Here is an 18724-nt window from a genome sequence, read left to right on the forward strand (position 1 = left end):
CCAGTCCAGGGGCATATCTAAGTAAGAAATCTCCACGTGCCAATTAAGCCAGGAAAAATAATTAACTACATGTTCAAGCAATTTCGTAATCTTTTCTTTTTCTTTCAGCCTTATCGATATATTTGCATGTGCGCCTCTATTTACACTGCACGGACTCGATAACAAGTCTCATGTTGCAATAAACATTCAGGTATATATTAATCAGGGGAGCACCAAGCATTGTCAGAATACGCCTTGTATCAGTATGAAGATCATCGTTGCCTTCTGTGTCCTACTGCTCGTGCTGGTAAGGTTTTTAACTTAGTTCCTTGTTTTTCAATTTTCTGGCCACTTTTCATAATTTTGCACTGTACTAGCTCCAGTACCCAGTTAACTCCCAAGCTAATTTCGGCCAGTATTCAGGCGGGCTGTTTTACTCATCTATAGGAGATGAGTGGCAGTAGAAGAGACAAATCACATCTCAACAAACAATGGTCAATATAAAACTACTGTTGATCAGTTTTATGATATTTCGATATTTTAACCCTAATTCCATTTCACTAGAGCCAAGAAGGGCCTTGGCCTATCAATCGACCGCTGTTCAGCCCGAAGGCCTGCAGATTACAAGGTGTTGTGTGGTCAGCACGACGAATCATGTTGGCCGTTATTCTAGTCTTTCTAGACCGGGGCCGCCATCTCACCCTCAGATAGCTCCTCAATTCTAATCACGGGAATGGCCGGGAATCAACCCCAGGGCCACCGGCTAAGAGGCAGGCACACTACAACTACACCATGGGGCCGGCTTTCGATATTTTAGGCCTTCACATTTCGTTTCCTTACGACTCCGTGACATTAGGGCTTCTAATACAAAGCGAATCCGTCCTTCATTCATGACTCCCTCCTTGTCTTGTCTTCTCAAGCGATCGTTCCTTTTACGATTTTTTCTCAATTTGTATAATCATATTCACAATTTTCCTTGTCGATACCGACCGATGACCAAACAGTTTTGCACACAATTGAACAGTATTTCGCTGTTGTCCGGCCCCGTGGTGTAGAGGCAACGCGTACTCCTCTCACTCGGCGGCCCCGGGCTCGGATCCCGGGCGGGTCAGGAGTGTTTAATTGTAAATGATTAATATCCATGGCCTGGGGACTGGGTGTTTGTGTCGTCCTTAAATTGTCCTTTCCTCACATTCAACACTTTACACTTCCGCTATTTCCAAATACACGCAGTTTCCTCACATATGGTGCAGGTAGGGGCAAAAGATGTTTCTAGCATTAAAAAGAAAGCTCGGTGATGATATAGATTGTCGTACGGTAAAAACTGTATAAGTCATAAATGATCAGAAACTTTATTCTCGATACGATGTTCGATACGACCAATAACAAATGTATTCAAAAGTTAAATTTTATGGACCCTCCCCTAAACTACCATTTTAGCCAGCGAGTATATAATTATTAATAGCCTAGACTGTACTGCCATATGCCCCGACTTAACATGCCCATTTTCATTAAATACTGTTCTCACATTTTCTCATAGTTCGGCGGTGATATGGACTTAGTGTCTGACTCGTTAGCTGAACGGTCAGCGTGCTGGCCTTCGGTTCAGAGGGTCCCGGGTTCGATTTTTGGCCGGGTCGGGGATTTGAACTTGAACCTTAATTGGTTAATTCCAATGGCACGGGGGCTGGGTGTATCTGTTGTCTTCATCATAATTTTATCCTCATCACGACGCGCAGGTCGCCTGCGGGTGTCAAATGGAAAGATCTGCACCTGGCTAGCCGAACCCGTCCTGGGATATCCCGGCACTAAAAGCCATACGTCATTTCATTTCATGGACTTAGCAACGAAAATTGTATTTTATGAACATCTCTGTTATCATAGACAAAACCTTACAACTGTATAAGACATAAGTGGTCGAAGGTTTTATTTTTTATTTATTTATTTATTTATTTATTTATTTATTTATTTATTTATTTATTTATTTATTTAATGTTTTATTTATTTATTTATTTATTTATTTATTTATTTATTTATTTATTTATTTATTTATTTATTTATTTATTTATTTATTTATTTATTTATTTATTTATTTATTTATTTATTTATTTATTTTTCATAAGTCTGTACAGAGATTCTCCTCCATATTCAACAGACACTATGCGTATGGCTACATAATGCATGAATGAGTTAATTAATGAATGATTCCATGACTGAATTGTCATGCATGAATGAATGAATGAACTCTTCTCGCAGGCACGGATAACCACCAACTGAGGAGAGAGCTTTCGAATCGATGAGTAAATGCATGGGTGGATTTATGACTAAATGCATGAATAACTCTAAAATCTACCTTAGTATGTGACTCCTCATACGGGCGGAAAACCATTCCACATGGAAGGGTCACACCTATAACTACAAGATCTTACCATTTTATGGCTTCATGAATTAATGACGAAAGCTTAATTCTATATAATTAATGTAGTATTTTTCGATAGGATCATTAATAATATAGATATTTGGGAATTACATTTTAGGCCTTTCTCTCAACGATCACTTCACTCAGCCTGAATAAAATTATTTATGGACTAGGTTGTAGAGCCTAATTTCCCGATTATACATAACGATTTTCTTCAAATTCTCTTGTGCCATTTTCTCACGATGCGCGTACATATATCCGTACACACAGACAGACAGACAGACAGACAGACAGGAAGGAAAATTAAAAAGTGCATTTCCTTGTTACTGTGGACACGACCGATACAGAAATAATAACATTCTTTATAAATCTGAGCAATGTACAAACAAAATGTTATTATACATAATTATAAAGATTCATGAGCTCTACCAGTAGAAATGCTGACGAGTCGATAATTTTCCTTGTTATATGAATTCCTCTAGCGGCTAGATAATGAGTACTGTCTCACTGCAATGCGATTTTGAGTGTTCAAGCACTGAAGAGCCTGTCGATACTTAGAAAACGATTTAACTCCTACAATCGTGTGTTTTAGTTATGTTCTAAATATGGCTATGACAGTTTGAAAGTTTTCAGGTAGGGGTGGTCTTGAGCAGAACTACGCATTAGTGCTGCAATAGCACTTCTGATCAAGTGAGGAAGCAAAGGGAAACTCTCCTATACCTCATCTTGCCTAGAATACCTCATAGCTTAGCCTTAAGAGGTGCTACTTGAGGATCCCCCAGCTACCAGGCTAATAACCTGACAGACACAAAGCTATCAACAGCTAGTTTAATTTAATACATTACTTAAAGGGAAGGCATCGAATCTAACGCAGCCGAATCTTGAAGCAAATTGCGTTTTGTTATCCCCAAAAAGCCAGGGAAAATGGAGGGAGCGCATACTCCCCTTATAACCAAAAACGATGTAGTTAGAAATAGATCATACTGAAAAATCCAAATACCACCTAATACACCCAATAGTAATGATAGTGGGTGTGTTGCCCGGGCGGTTAGGGCTTCGTGGCTGTGAGGTTGCATCCGGGAGGTAGTGGATTCGAACCCCACTGTCGACAACCCTGAAGATGTTTGTCCGCGTTTTCCTATTTTCACACAAGGCAAATGCTGGCGTTATACATTAATTAAGGCCAAGGCCGCTTCCTTCCCGTTCCGATGCTTTTCCTATCCCATCGTTGCCATAAGACTTATCTGTGTCCGTGCGACATAAATAAATTTCAATAATAATAATAATAATAATAATAATAATAATAATAATAATAATAATAATAATAATAATAATAATAATAATAATAATAATTACATACATACATTATCATTATAGACTGTTATGCCTTTCAGCGTTCAGTCTGCAAGCCTCTGAGAATTTACTAAACGTCGCCACAATCCTCGATTTGCAACTAGTGTTGTGGCCTCATTTAGTTCTATACCTCTTATCTTTAAATCGTTAGAAACCGAGTCTAACCATCGTCGTCTTGGTCTCCCTCTACTTCTCTTACCCTCCATAACAGAGTCCATTATTCTCCTAGGTAACCTATCCTCCTCCATTCGCCTCACATGACCCCTCCACCGAATCCGGTTTATGCGTACAGCTTCATCCATCGAGTTCATTCCTAAATTAGCCTTTATCTCCTCATTCCGAGTTCCCTCCTGCCATTGTTCCCACCTGTTTGTACCAGCAATCATTCTTGCTACTTTCATGTCTGTTACTTCTAATTTATGAATAAGATATCCTGAGTCCACCCAGCTTTCGCTCCCGTAAAGCAAAGTTTGTCTGAAAACAGACCGATGTAAAGATAGTTTCGTCTGGAAGCTGACTTCCTTCTTACAGAATACTGCTGATCGCAACTGCGAGCTCACTGCATTAGCTTTACTACACCTTGATTCAATCTCACTTACTATATTACCATCCTGGAAAAACACACAACCTAAATACTTGAAATTATCGACCTGTTCTAGCTTTTTATCACCAATCTGACATTCAATTCTGTTGGATTTCTTACCTACTGACATCAATTTAGTCTTCGAGAGGCTAATTTTCATACCATTTCATTGCACCTATTTTCAAGTTCCAAGATGTTAGACTGCAGGCTTTCGGCACAGTCTGCCATTAAGACCAAATCGTCAGCATAGGCCAGGCTGCTTACTACATTTCCACCTAACTGAATCCCTCCCTGCCATTTTATACCTTTCAGCATATGATCCATGTAAACTATAAACAGCAAAGGTGAACGATTAAAGCCTTGTCTAACTCCTGTAAGTACCCTGAACCAAGAACTCATTCTACCATCATTCTACCATCAATTCTCACTGAAGCCCAATTGTCAACATAAATACCTTTGTTTGATTTTAATAATCTACCTTTAATTCCATAGTCCCCCAGTATAGCGAACATCTTTTCCCTCGGTACCCTGTCATATGCTTTCTCTAGATCTACGAAACATAAACACAACTGCCTATTCCTCTCGTAGCATTTTTCAATTACCTGGCGCATACTGAAAATCTGATCCTGACAGCCTCTCTGTGGTCTGAAACCACACTGGTTTTCATCCAACTTCCTCTCAACGACTGATCGCAGCCTCCCTTCCAAGATGCCAGTGAATACTTTGCATGGTATACTAATCAATGAGATAGCTCGATAGTTGTTGCAATCCTTCCTGTTCCCTTGCTTATAGATAGGTGCAATTACTGCTTTTGTCCAATCTGAAGGTACCTTACCAACACTCCACGCTAATTTGACTACTCTATGAAGCCATTTCATCCCTGCCTTCCCACTGTACTTCACCATTTCAGGTCTAATTTCATCTATTCCTGCTGCCTTATGACAATGGAGTTTATTTACTATCCTTTCCACTTCCTCAAGCATAATTTCACCAACATCATTTTCCTCCTCCCCATGAGCTTGACTGTTTGCAACACCACCATGATGATTTCCTTTTACATTGAGAAGAAGTTCAAAATATTCCCTCCACCTCTCCAGTGATTCCCTGGGATCTGTTATGAGTTCACCTGAATTACTCAAAACACTGTTCATGTCCTTTTTCCCTCCCTTCCTAAGATTCTTTATTACTGTCCAGAAATGTTTCCCTGCTGCTTGACCTAGCCTTTCCAGGTTATTACCAAAATCTTCCCATGACTTCTTTTTGGATTCAACAACTATTTGTTTCGCTCTGTTTCTTTCATCTACGTACAAATCCCTGTCTGCCTCGGCCCTTGTTTGGAGCCATTTCTGATAAGCCTTCTTTTTACGTTTACAGGCTGCTCTCACTTCATCATTCCACCAAGATGTTCGCCTTTTCCCATCTTTACACACACTTGTTCCTAGGCATTCCCTTGCTGTTTCTACTACAGCATCCCTGTATGCCACCCATTCACTTTCTATATCCTGAACCTGCTTACTGTCAACTGTTCGAAACTTCTCACTAATCATATCCATGTACTTCTGTCTAATTTCCTCGTCCTGGAGATTTTCTACCCTTATTCGTTTGCAGACAGATTTCACTTTCTCTAGCCTAGGCCTAGAGATACTTAGTTCACTACAGATCATATAGTGGTCTCTATCATCGAAAAATCCCCGAAAAACTCGTACATTCCTAAAATATTTCCTGAATTCAAAGTCTGTTAAGATATAGTCTATTATGGATCTGGTACCCCTAGCCTCCCATGTGTAGCGGTGAATAGCCTTATGCTTGAAGTATGTATTCGTAACAGCTAAACCCATACTAGCACAGAAGTCCAGCAAACGCTTCCCATTCCCATTAGCTTCCATATCTTCCCCACATTTACCAATCACCCTTTCGTATCCTTCAGTTCTATTCCCAACTCTCGCATTGAAATCGCCCATTAGCACTATTCTATCCCTGCTGTTGACCCTGACCACGATGTCACTCAATGCTTCATAAAACTTGTCAACTTCATCCTCATCCGCACCCTCACATGGTGAATACACGGACACAATTCTTGTCCTAATTCCTCCCACTGACAAATCTACCCACATCATTCGCTCACTTACGTGCCTAACAGAAACTATGTTGCGTGCAATGGTATTCCTGATAAAGAGCCCTACCCCAGACTCTGCCCTTCCCTTTCTAACACCCGTCAAGTACACTTTATAATCTCCTATCTCTTCCTCCTTATCTCCCCTTACCCGAATATCACTTACTCCTAGCACATCCAGATGCATCCTCTTTGCTGACTCAGCAAGTTCTACCTTCTTTCTTCCATAAGCCCCATTAATATTGATAGCTCCCCATCGAATTCCATTTAGTTCGCCAAGTTGTTTCCAAGGAGTCCCTCGCCTGTCAAATGGGAGTGGGACTCCATTACTCCCATAGGTCCGAGGCTTGCTTAAAGTGTTCTGAGATCGGTAAATTCATGAAGCAGGATGCTGCCCTACTTGCACATAGTCCAAGTGAGGATCTCTCCTCTAACGGGTTATGGACCACCGGTGAATTGTGTAGTCCTAGCCGCCTGAGCACAAGGAGGGCCACGACTCAGAATATGTCCGAGATGCCCACTCCCATTCCATAGCAACTGGTATCCCGACACTCAGGGCCACTTACTAGGCCACTCAGCCGTTGCCCATGGTTCACGAACTAGGACGTGACTACAGTAACCCACAAACATGAAATAATAATAATAATAATAATAATAATAATAATAATAATAATAATAATAATAATAATAATAATAATAATAATAATAATAATAATAATACAGTTACTCCAAACGATGTTTTTGGCTATGTTTCTTGAAGCAGAAGCCTGTTGCGTAGACACAGTCTCGGTCACAAGGAAAATGTGACCGAGAAGGGTCGCAGGTAATTCTCTGGAAAAGAATAAAGACACGCACTCCACTGACTTCTACGTCTGAACGTGCTATTGCTAACATACCGATGCCTGATGAGGAACGGAAAGGTGTTTCACTTCATTCATTAGAAGAAAGACTTTGCTGAGAAAAGCAATGACAACTGAGAAGTAAGAACGCGCTGTCTGTGACAGAGAGGCAAGTCCACTCAAAATTCAAAAGAGATATCAAAAGTAACTCTGTTTCGCTTTAATCAAACGTCGCGCTGCACGAACAAGTCAAGCTAGTTGCTAAATAATGCTGGTGTAACTTTAAAGCATCTCAGTCTATCGAAAATAATTATATAACACTAAAACATACCCCTAAGTAATACACACAATTAAAACAAAAATGACATGTTTCGTCCTAGAACAGCATCCTCAAAATATATCAGATCATATGTATGTATATACACTATTGTATACGTTGGGCGTCTCTACCTCTCCGTTGTTATTACAGCTTCCTCTGTGGATCAGCGGTAGAGTGTCGGCCTCCGGATCCCAAGATGGCGGGTTCAAACCCGGCAGAGGTAGTCGGATTTTTGAAGGGCGGAAAAAAAGTCCATTCAACACTTCATGTTGTACGATGTCGGCATGTAAAAGATCTCTGGTGACAAATTTGGTGTTTACCCGACAAAAATCATTAAATCTCAGCCGCAGACGCCCAGGAGAGTTTCGGTTTACTCTGTCTGTTATCTAGTGGGCCTAGAGTAAAACGGAACGTCAAATTGACGAGCAGAGAGCCAGATGGCGTCAAGTTGAAATGTCTGCACACGGTAGCTGAGGCCATACAATCATTATTAAGTTGTCATTATATTTCTCAGAAATGTCTTCTTTCTATTTAGTGATGAGAAACACCTTTCTCGTTCCTCAGTAGCACGTTGTGTATATTTGGTGAAATTTTGAGCAAGTAACTGCAACTGTAGAACGGACGCAGTTGCTGAAAGTGACGGACGATTAATCGGCAACTTGAATAAGAATAGAAGCTTTTCTGTATATAATACGGTGACAATCTTCTTTTATTACTTATTCATAATATCTTCAACTCTCAATCATTAACAATTTTACGGAACGTACACACACACACATATATACATGCTAGATTTAAAATGATTTGAAAGAATATGACGACGCTCTAGTGGATGAGACATGCCATTCTTTTAGACATGATACTGTATAGGCGTTTGGGCTTATGCCGTGTCAAAAAAATAAGGCGAAATTCTTTACGTTTCGCAGAGAACTGTGCTCTGCGTCATCAGAAGAAAATCTCGACTGTCCACGAGAAAGGCTTCTTAAACATAGTTCTCTGCGAAACGAAAAGAATTTCACCTTATTTTCTTGACAGCCATAAGCCCAAATGCCTACACAGTATCATGTCTATAAGTACGGGCCGTGAAAGCTACAATGGCAACATGCCATTCTTAGTTTATTAGTGTGTATTTTTACAAGTTTATTATAGTGTTGTATGTGTTACAATGTATTTATTTTGTGTCACAGACTGAAAACATGTAAAATAACCCTTACAAAGTCGAACAGGAAAATATAGCTTCCTTCTTAACAAAATAATGCTCGAATAATTCAAATGTTCCAAAGGAATTATCGTATCAAAATGTATCGAAATGCAAACACAAAATTGCTAGTGATTCCCATGTCACAGCGGACATTCTTCAAATAAAATACTTACAGCACTTATATATACATAGAGAGTAAGTTAGGAGAAGGAAAGAGGCAATGGTACTGTCGTTCATATTTCGAAATCTTTGTACCTCTTTTGCTGCCGGTCACTTCAGTTCCAGTTTGCTGGTTTGAACAGATTCTGTCTTAATCGTCTGTTCTTCCAGTCAAGTCCTCTCTTTATTTCTTGGTTTGAAAGATTATTTGTAGTATCTTGTCACTGCAAAAATATTACAAATATTTCTTTGTTTTGATGTTTCAGGCAGTTGCCACGCAGCAGAGTTATGCAAAGCCGGTAAGTACAGTTCCTCAATTATGACAGAAATCGACATAGTTCTCAAACGCTAGTCTATGACACACAATGAACGGAGATCAGACGTGAAGCAGAATATTACCAATGCATGAGGTCAGCTTATGCATACTAATTGAAATGCATATACAATGTGAATCTACCTCTGTCAGGACTTATAGCGGTGTTCAGTAGATATTTTATTAAATATGAACTACGTCCAGAAACGAACTGATCCCATTTCAAGGAAAAAACCACTATGTGCTTAAATATATCCCGTCTGCACCATCCATGAGCAGTCCTTCTGCGTCCAGTTACAAGAACATTTCTGCATGGAGACCACCAACTGTACCTGCTTGTAGTACCTCGGCACACTCACTGAGAAACACCTGTTACTCCAACACCTGACGCTGCCACAACCCAAACAGGGCGTGTAATACTCCGGCACACTCACTGAGAAACACCTGTTAGTCCAATATCCACCGCTGCCACAACCCACACAGGGCGTGTAATACTCCGGCACACTCACTGAGAAACACCTGTTAGTCCAATATCCACCGCTGCCACAACCCACACTGAGCGTGTAATACTCCGGCACACACATTGAGAAACACCTGTTACTCCAATACCTGACGCTGCCACAACCCACACAGGGCGTGTAATACTACGGCACACTCACTGAGAAACACCTGTTAGTCCAACATCCGCCGCTGCCACAACCCACACTGAGCGTGTAATACTCCGGCACACACATTGAGAAACACCTGTTACTCCAATACCTGACGCTGCCACAACCCACACAGTTCGTGTAATACTCCGGCACACTCACTGAGAAACACCTGTTACTCCAACATCCGCCAGTGCCACAACTCACACAGGCCGTGTAATAATCCGGCACACTCACTGAGAAACACCTGTTAATCCAACATTTGCCGCTGTCACAACCCACACAGGGGGAACTTCCTCTCCCTCCAGGACGGGAAGTAGACACATGACGTCAGAAGTTGTCTGCTCTACTCACTAAGGCAGAAGACGGGGGATTTTTAGACGTGTGGGGCTGATTCTTTGGTAGCGGCGGTGTGGTACGTTTTATGGTAAGTGCTCGTGGTCAATGAAGTATCTACTCTGTCTTCCGATAAATCTTTAAATTGTGTAGTAGGAATTTTAGGGCGTACCTCATATAATTTTAAGGAATGCCACTAAGGATATTCCTGAAAGACATAGAGATTATTTATTTGTAGCAGCGATAACAAATGTCTCTTTTACTGAAAATAAGAACATTGGTCCTCAGAGCCGTTCCCTTAAAGCAATAATCAACTTTATTAACCTATTTCTTGGATAGATGGGTGTTACTTTTGATCTGTATCCAAATTGCTTCGTTATTCTTCTGTAAATCATTATATCTAATGCTTCCAGTTGCTGTCTTCCATGTTCCTCCGGCGTGCAACTTTAATATCCATGTGGAAGTACGCCCCAAATACTGTATCTACTGTACTTGTTTTAATCTTTAGGTATTTGCCGCCTTGTACATGTTTCCTTGGTTATGGAGGCTTTCTTTTTCTCACATCATGGATACTTCTGCTGTCAATGGTCAAGGCACTTCCAAGATAATTACGTTCGCTATCCTGTTCATTTCTCTCATTGCCGTTTTTTACTTGAGTTACATATAACATTGCTTTAGTGTTTACTTTGAGGTTAGAATTAGGGAGGATTTCACCCAATACTCTCTTCATTGCCTTTGCATTGTCAGCAACTGTTACAATTTAATTTGCTTATCGAAGGCAATCCTCACGTTTCCCATTCATTTTGTAACTAATTGCATTTTCCACTTCTTGGGTTAGTCCTTCCTGATGTTATAGGATGCTCGCATTTTTATTATTAAATTATCATCAAAATATAAGTCACCTCTCATGTGGATACCAGCCCAGTGGATACGCACAACAAACTTTATATTTACAGGTTCACTTGTTCTTGATACAACTTATACTACAACGTGCGCTAATTAACTTACTGAGCAACTGTACGCTACAATTACTAGCTGCAAAACAATCATATAGAATTTGCAATGTTATTTAAATCCCCAGCTACTTTCCACCAATATTCAGGCATGTTATTTTACTCGACCCACAGCAGCAATCCCATCTATCGGAGATGAGTGGCAACAGAAGAAACAAATCGCATCACCACAATGGTCAATGTAATATTACTGTCGATATGTTTTATGAGCTCTCGTTATTGTACCCTTTAACATTTCGTTTTCTTTCGACTCTATTGTATTAGGGCATCTAATGTAAAGGCTGTCCTTCCTTCTTTGTCGACTCTCTCTTGTATTATTCTTCAAGCGATCGTTCCGTTACTATTTTTCTCATTTTAATAATCATTTTTACATTTTCCCTTGTCTACACTATACGGACCGATGACCATGCGGTTTTACGCCTTAAGATAATCACGACAAAGATCATCACCAATTAACATGACTGAACAATATTTCCATGTTAGCAATGCTCGGAGCTGATACGGACTAACCAACAAACGTCTAAATTCATTGTATTATCATAGTTGGTATGTTAAAACTGTACGAGATATAAATGATCGGAACATAATATATTCTCTAGAACTTTTGTTACGGTAGTAATACCTTTCAATAGGACCAATAGCATACGTTTAAAAAAAAATTTAGGCTCCTTCCCCTAAATTACTTTTTCACCCGGCGTAAATAAAATTATTTATAGCCTAAACTCTAGTACCTTATTTCCAGGCTTTACATCCCAAATTTCATTAAATTCTATTCTCCCTTTTTCTCGTGGTTCGTCCTTGATATGGACTTAGAAACAAAAAATTAAATTCATTAATATCTCTGTTATCATAGCCGGTATGTATAAGATATAAATGATCAGAAATGTAATTATAGGTAACCGTAGTAAATTAATATTTACTGATAGGCCCACTAATAACATAAATATTTGAGAATTACATTTTAGGCATTTACCTAAATTACCATTTCACTCAGCATGAATAACATTACTTTTATCGTATATTGCAGTGCATAATTTCCCGACTTTAGATACTGATTTTCATTACAATTCCCTTCACCCATTTTCGCATGATATCCGAACATACATACATACATACATACGTATAGACAGACATATGACGGAAAATTAAAAAGTGCATTTCCTTGTTAATGCGTACACGGTCGACACAGCAATTCTGATTAATGTACAGAAACAGCTTTTATTTTTTATTTATAAGGAATTAAGGTGACAGCCTTCCGGAGTATCCTTGTTTTGGTACGTTCTTTGCATCAGATATTTTTAGTTTCAGTTTTCTGTTGTTTGCACGCATTCAGTACAAATCATCTGTCCTTCAAGCCCGAAGCTATCATTTTGATGTTTTGAAAAAAATCTTACAACCTGTGACAATAAAATTCGGTGAAGGGGAAGTCAGAACGGTCGATTCGGCAACACTGGCGACAAACAACGCTGCACCTGCGTAGCAGCAAGTTTTGATCACCTGCTCCCAACGTTGTTCCTTTGAGCCTCATGTGTGCCGTGTATGACCTGTTTGACACAGTGTGTGTTTAGTGCGTTGGTTCTGAACTGCGAACAGGAACATGAACGACCAAAAGATCAATGTACAGTATAGTTTTAAGTTTGGCAAGGCACCGAAAGAAACGCATGCGGTGCTGGTACGTGTTTATGAAGATAAACACTGTCCTTGAAGTGTGTGTACAAATGGTTCGCCCGTTTTCGAGGAGGCTGGGAAAGTGTTTCTGACAACCCCCGTAGCGGAAGACCGGCGACCGCCGTCAGTGACGAAAACATTGAGAAGGTGAGGATATTAATCACGAAGATCGGCGATTAACTATGCTGTCGTCTTGTACCACATCACTTGACTGACGATCAGAAGCAGGCACGTTTAGAGGCTTCACAGGCTATCTTCCTATTCCCACGACTCAAACTCGCTTTGAAAATAAACAGATTTGACGATATTCCTGACATCCGACAAAATGTGACGAGGCTTTTGAACACCATCCCGAAGGGAGCCTTCTTGCAAAATTTCCAGGACATGTTTCGCCGATCTCAGCAGTGCATACTTATGGGAGGGGACTATTTCGAAGGACAGTAAGGTCACTGTCGTGCATTGTTCATCTATGTTGATAGTACAGGACTATTCACCGAACTTTATTGTCACAGGTCGTACAACCCAACGTCAGTATGAAATTTAGAAATAAAATGTTTGTTTGTTTTAATTTTTCAGGAAAAGTCTGCGGATTCTGATGGCAACGTAAGTACAGTGCAACAATTACAATAAAAATCGTACTGTATACTAAACAGAGCGCTATTCCCATAAGTTAAGGTTTGACACCCAAAAAACTAGCTTCAGAACTGAACCACAATATTGCCAATACATTATAGGGCATTTATTAAAGTCATAAATTTTTGGCACTAGACGTGTATAAAGATAGGCACGTGGCAAATACCACACATGAATCCACTCAAAATATACATTTCTTAAATAACAAAGCAATACCATTGCTTAATTACAAATTAATGGCTGTTAATTAACTTTTTGTCTTTGAAATCACACGTGTACAAATTTTTCATTTATGTTGTCGACGATTTATTTCCCCTGAAGTTCCATGCGAGAAATTTACGAACTGGAATTCAAAATAAAATGACATTTACTGGATAATAACACAAATAACAGATTAAATTTTCTTAAGATTCTAAATGCTCCTGATTTTATCAAAATTCGTTATCATTCTCAGAAATAATGTTTCAATTCCTTACAGCCTAATGCCTGACTGTATCAGAACTAATAAACTAATTAGATGAATACGTTTGAGTGGTGTTTTTAAAAGTAGGAATATGTGGAATTTCTCAACTTCGCATGTTCTGACAATGTGCAAGATTTCAGATCATGTTGAAGATAGGAATTTTTGGCAGAGGAAAGAATTTATTGCATTCCAATGATGAACAATGCATTGCTACACTGATGGAGAGTTTAGAGATGTAAGGTTTAGATCAATCATTTGAATACCATGTTACAGTGTACTGAAAACAAAGGTGAAGGCAATGAAAAATGAGAAAAATTCAAACTTCTGTGATCGCAAAGGAAAATTTAAATTAATAACCACGTGTTATTTAAACCAGGACATCGGTATTAATCAATGATAATTTGAGACGATATTCCTATGAGAATAAAATGAAGTGAAGGTAATGAGAAGCCTGTATTAAATTTTGGTGGCGATGATTTTTAACATAAATTTTTATTCATCGAAATAAGTTTAATAATCAAGCCAAGAATATTAGAGAGATTAATAATCAATTAAGATAAATTAGGCTGATACAATTTGTTGAACTAATAATTCTTAACTGTTTATTGTGATAATAAACACCGATAATTAACTATTGACGAAAATATAATAAATATTAGACTGTTTAATTGATAATCATATAATATAAAACTAATAAGAAATTGGCATTAGTAATTAATTAATTAAAAATGAATTTACAGACTATATTAAAAATCCATGAATGTTCTAAAAATGAGTGATGATGTTAATCGTTAACGACGATTTATTAAATGAGCAATTTTGAAAATATGTGAACCTATACCATTAATAATATGTATGTATGTTCAGTCCGTCAGCGCTAACGCTGGTTGGATCCTTAACAGCTACGCCATCAGCAATCATAGATGGCCTAGGCATCACTTAAGAGGCATAATAGGGAAATGAGGAGTGAGGTAGTTTCCCGTTGCTTTCCTCGCCGAGCCAGAGTTGCTATTACATATCAGTCTGCAGAGCCCACTGAAATATATACACCAACCGACCTTATGAGCAACATTTTCACACCATACATAGCCAAAGTTTACAACATTTTTGTAACGCTACTCTTTTGTCGGAAATCACCCACAACAAATCGAACTGCTTTTCTTTGCAGTTTTTCCAGTTCTGGAATCAAGTAACCCCGGCGAGGATCCCATACACTGGAACCGTACTCTAGTTGGGGTCTTACCAGAGACTTACATGCCCTCTCCTTTACATCCTTACAACAACTCCTAAATACCCTCATAACCCAGTGCAGAAATCTGTAACCTTTATTAACAATCATATTTATTTGATCACACCAATGGAGATCTTTCCTTATACTAAAACCTAAGTACTTACAATGATTCCCAAAGGGAACTTCCACCCCATCAATGTGGTAATTACAATCGAAAAAGTCACAAATTGACTTTTAATCCCGTTTATCATCATACCATTGCCCACTGTCCTTCCCACAACATAATCGACGTCATTTTGCAGTTGCTCACAATCTTGTAACTTATTTATTAATCTGTACAGAATAACATGAATCTACAAAAAGCCTTATCTCTGATTCCACTTCTTTACACATACCATTGATTTATATGTATAAGAAAACATGAAGGTCCAAAAAATAGCCTAGAAGAACTCCCATCTTAATTATTACAGGTTCAAATAAAGCTTCGCCTACTCTAAATCTCTGAGATCTATTTACTAGAAATAGCCACCCATTCAGTCACTTTTCATCAAGTCCAATTACACTCATTTTTGCCAGTAGTCTCCCATGATATACCCTATCATATGCCTTAGATATGTCAATCGCGATACAGTCCATTTCACCTCCTGAATCCAGAATATCTGCTATACCTTACTGGAATCCTGCAAGTTGAGCTTCAGTGGAATAACCTTTCCTAAACCCAGACTGTCTTCTATCAAACCAGTTATTAATTTCGCAAACATGTCTAATATAATCAGAAAGAATGCTTTCGCAAAGCTACGTGCAATGCATGTCAAACTGACTGGCCTGTAATTTTCAGCTTTATGTCTTTCACCCTTCCCTTTATACACAGGGGCTACCATGGCAACTCTCCATTCATTTGGTATAGTTCCTTCATGCAAACAATAACCAAGTATGTACTTATATATGGTATATATCCCAACCCATTGTCTGCAGTATATCTCCCGAAAACTTATCAATTCCAGCTGCTTTTCTAGTTTTCAACTTTTGTAGCTTACTGTAAATGACATAATTTTAATGTGATAATTTGTATCGACCTAAAATAATTCCTTGTCCAAGTTATGTCCAAAATATTTGCTTCTACTTTACTGCGGTCTTCACAGCCATGTGTCCTTAATATGTATTCAGAATTATATTTAAGTATCATCAAAATCTAATTTACCACTCATTCAGATACAAACAACAAACATTATATTATAGGTCCACTTGTTCCTTATACAACTTATACAACAAAATGCCCTCATTAACGTATTGCGCGATTATATATGCTGTATATACGTATATATTGAAAACATAAGGTGAGAGATTTCTGGCCTGTCCTTATTTTGTTTCTATAGCTACTAGTCATTTGGCATTCCATGCATGTGCTACATTGTTTTGGTTTGAAAGGGTATTTTGATGCCCGCCGTCAGAACAAAAATGTATAAATAAAACACTTCTCTCTTTCTTGTTTCAGATACCAGAGGGTCTTTACTATGTACCGGTAAGTACAGTACGCCAATATCATATCATAAAATGCATAGAGTGACTTTCTTGTAAGTTATGACACCACACCCAAGAAACAAGACTCAGAATCTAAATAGAATATTACCAGTATTCTGTTCCTTATAAAATAAAGCTATTTTTTTCATGCTAAGCAATGTTACCATATTCGTCCATGTCGCTTTATGTTGTATATGCTGTATACAAACACTTTAAACACAATGTAGATATGCATCTCGTGAGCACAGGGAATTTGGAGACTCAAAGTAAATCTTTACACTTTATAAATACTTCAGAAAGTATATTCATATAATTTAACACACACACTGAAACAGACTTCAATGGTCCAGCAAGAAAACATTTTTTCACTGGAATCAATATATTTTTCAATGAAGTCTCCTCCTTCAGCGGTCACATCACACCGCGGTCAGCGGTCAGATACATTTCACAAATTGAGCTGAACTAAGCCGCCGTTCATGACCGCCCCGAACACATTGTTCAGTCCTGAGACAGACTATTACAGTCAACCGTTTTCACATCTACCCATCAGAGCAGTATGTAGTTCTCTTTTCTGGTCCATCATAAATACTTTTCTAGGATTTATCGTACGTTCTCCATAGCTCAGCAATAAACAATTCTGTAAATTGAGCGGGGCCGAATGGGTGCCGTTCTTGAAAAAAGTCCTCAAAAGCGAACAAATTTAAAGATAATTTTGGTTGGAATAATATTTGAAAAAATTAAGGCCTGTACCTTTTATCGCTAGTACGAATAGAATACAACCTCGCATCTGAATAAACGTTTGTCATTGTTTGAAACTTGTGCCACTAAAAAGAAACTAGAAAATACTGCAATAGAAACCACACTAAATATAGTCCAGTATAGTTCTAATATACCTAGAGTACAGTATCGGCACACACCGGGGTTTTACCGTAATTTATATCTATTAAACATTATGCTTGTTTTATTGTATGGTAGGCCCTACTATTTATGTATTTCATTATTTCATTAGTTATTAATTAGTTCATTTATTTACTCATTAGTTATTTGATGATTACTGATTTATTTATTTATTCACTTATTTAATAATATTCTCACTGTTCTTCTTTCTAGGGTGGGTATTTACCCAACTAAATCTAAATGATCCAGTACTCTTGCAAGTATCCAAGTGTCTAAAGAATGATCCACTACTTTCGAAGAACTTTCCTATACCTACCAACATCATGATTTACGTTGATTGTTCGCAGTGGAGAAGAGCTTTGCTTGTATACCTCTTCAGTATAAAAGAAAATTGTGCTTATCTTAACAAAAAATAAACAAGAATTTAAAAATTATCTATGTTCATATAATACCCCTATTTACCTTGTTTACCTAACACCACGTGATAAAGCAAGCGCTTGGAAAAATTACTGTGCCTTTATTGTCATCCAGATCCACTGTCTGCCATTGCGGTGCTCAGAAATGTAATTAAACGCCACAAACCTACAATGAGCTGCAGCTACCACTGAACTCTTCGTTGTCTGCTTATTACATAATATATATAATTAATGTTTATATTTGTAAAAATATAATGAACAGATTACCTTAAATTAATCAGTATATGGTCCCTATACTGAAAGGCTTGCACTTAATTAGAGTCATGAATTATTCTGGCAATCATTTCGCTTTTGTGTTTAATGCACGGAGACGAAATGTTATAGACATGTAAACGTATGGACACAGATTATTCGCACAAGTTCTTTTCAGCTTACAGTGTCTATGATCCCCTTCAAGAAATATTCAGTTACAGATAACAATTTATGTAAGTATTCGCTTGTTTAACAACTCAAAATATTCGTTTCTGGAACATTATAAAAAGCATTGTTGTTCTGCACACATAGAGGACTCTACACATTTCTCACAGCCTGTTGTGAGAAATGCCATTCTCCTTCTTCTTC

The 18724-nt window shown here is 38.3% G+C and overlaps 1 long non-coding RNA gene across 2 annotated transcripts; it reads left to right on the forward strand.

Annotated features, from left to right (window-relative positions):
• Window positions 1–214: 214 nt before the first annotated feature.
• LOC136886449 (uncharacterized) lies at window positions 215–18121 on the forward strand. 2 transcript variants are annotated; one of them, XR_011019018.1, is made up of 5 exons: window positions 215–286; window positions 9232–9264; window positions 13519–13545; window positions 16765–16791; window positions 17901–18121. It is a non-coding gene; the product is annotated as an uncharacterized lncRNA (long non-coding RNA). The 2 variants fall into 2 exon arrangements; XR_011019019.1 differs by lacking the exon at window positions 13519–13545 and having other exon boundaries at window positions 224–286.
• Window positions 18122–18724: the final 603 nt, after the last annotated feature.

This window comes from Anabrus simplex, chromosome X (assembly GCF_040414725.1).
Source record: "Anabrus simplex isolate iqAnaSimp1 chromosome X, ASM4041472v1, whole genome shotgun sequence".
Lineage (NCBI taxonomy): Eukaryota > Metazoa > Arthropoda > Insecta > Orthoptera > Tettigoniidae > Anabrus > Anabrus simplex.